The sequence below is a fragment of the Morone saxatilis genome, unplaced genomic scaffold (assembly GCF_004916995.1).
Source record: "Morone saxatilis isolate NCDOM2014 unplaced genomic scaffold, NCSU_SB_2.0 Contig2, whole genome shotgun sequence".
Lineage (NCBI taxonomy): Eukaryota > Metazoa > Chordata > Actinopteri > Moronidae > Morone > Morone saxatilis.
In genome coordinates, this window is record NW_023339762.1 from 1,884,357 (window position 1) to 1,885,863 (window position 1,507).

Consider the following 1,507-nt stretch of genomic DNA (forward strand, 5'->3'; position numbering starts at 1 on the left):
TTAAAAATTCCAGAAACTATGAATATGCAAATTTGGTTCATTTCTAAAGTTCTTCTGCTGGAAACAGGATGTCTCACCTCAACCCAGCCATAATACTAATACATATATTATTCATATATCTATCTAATAGTTTGTCGTATGTACACTTATCTAGCCCATGACGGACAAACCAAACACTGGCTGTAGATAGGACTTTTTGCTGTAGATGGGCTATTGTAGTTTCTCACACACACTTCACAGCCTATTCTGGTGCCAGCAGTGTTCAGTTAGTTGCAGTGTGCAACCTACCACTAGATGCCACTAAATCCTACACACTGGTCCTTTATGACATATAAAAATCAGCTTGGAACAATAATGTGTCCCAGCCATAATACTAATACATATATTATTAATATATCTGTCTAATAGTCTGTCATATGTACACTGGTTTACCTAATTACAACGTATGCCTTTATTTTAAAAGAAAAATCCCACCACTTCCTGTCTCTCTCTGGGAAACCGCGACTACCTTGGCGTAAACCTTCATCGCTCCAATCCGAGCGGCCCAAAGCGTCAGCTCGCCCTGTCCCTCAGCCAATAAGCAGGGTCGTAACATGGGAGAGGGAACACCGTGATTTCTGTCCACTGGGGGTGGGGACAGCCAGGGATTACCCATCACACACAGGCACGCACTTAATTCCCCAACAAAAATAAGATGTCAGAATTGAAAGACTTAATGATTATAAAATGATAACCGAGCAGTTTGGTTATCACCTTGCTCCCACATCATCCCTCTCTTTGTCTTGCATATGCAAACATGGGCTCTCTATTGCCTTTCACTTTGCTTGTCACTTTCACTGTCAGTTTCCTGACCTTTGATCCCTGTAGTATCTTGTGACACTGATCCATTATGCTCAGTCACACTCCCGGAACAGTTTCTGGTTACAAAACCGCTGCCAAGTAGACTATTGCTTATTTGTCATACACAAACAGTAGACACAACCAGGAAACCTGACACTGCGGCCCATTTCAGGAATGTGGGATTAAAGGGGAACTCCTATCTGTCAGCATAGCCCTGTGAGCATCCCTCTGTATTGTAACTGGCTCCTGCTGGGAGTCACTCTCATATTTAAAAGCCATTTTCAATTCATAAACTCCGCTTTTCTCCCCCCTGAGGGTCACTGAGGTCACTGGGTCGGTATTTTCCAGTGAGAACACCACCTGGGCTTTTCCTGGATACTAAGTGTCACCTCTCACTGTGTTAAAGTCAGTCCTGGGACAGCTTGTTCACCATCCATTGTGTTTTCATGAGTTGTGCGTCCTCCTTCTGTCACCATGGCTAAGTCAAGGCTTCCAGAAAAAGGAAAGGCGGGGGAGTCCACAGTGGAAACACTCAGTGCACGCCAAGACAACCTGCTGGGGTGATCGCTCTGGCCTCTTGTTTGACATTTCATGGAGTGACAGCCAGTTGTTATGCGGCTGCCAGGCACGCACATTTTCTGCCTGGCATTTGTGCCGCTCGCCTCCC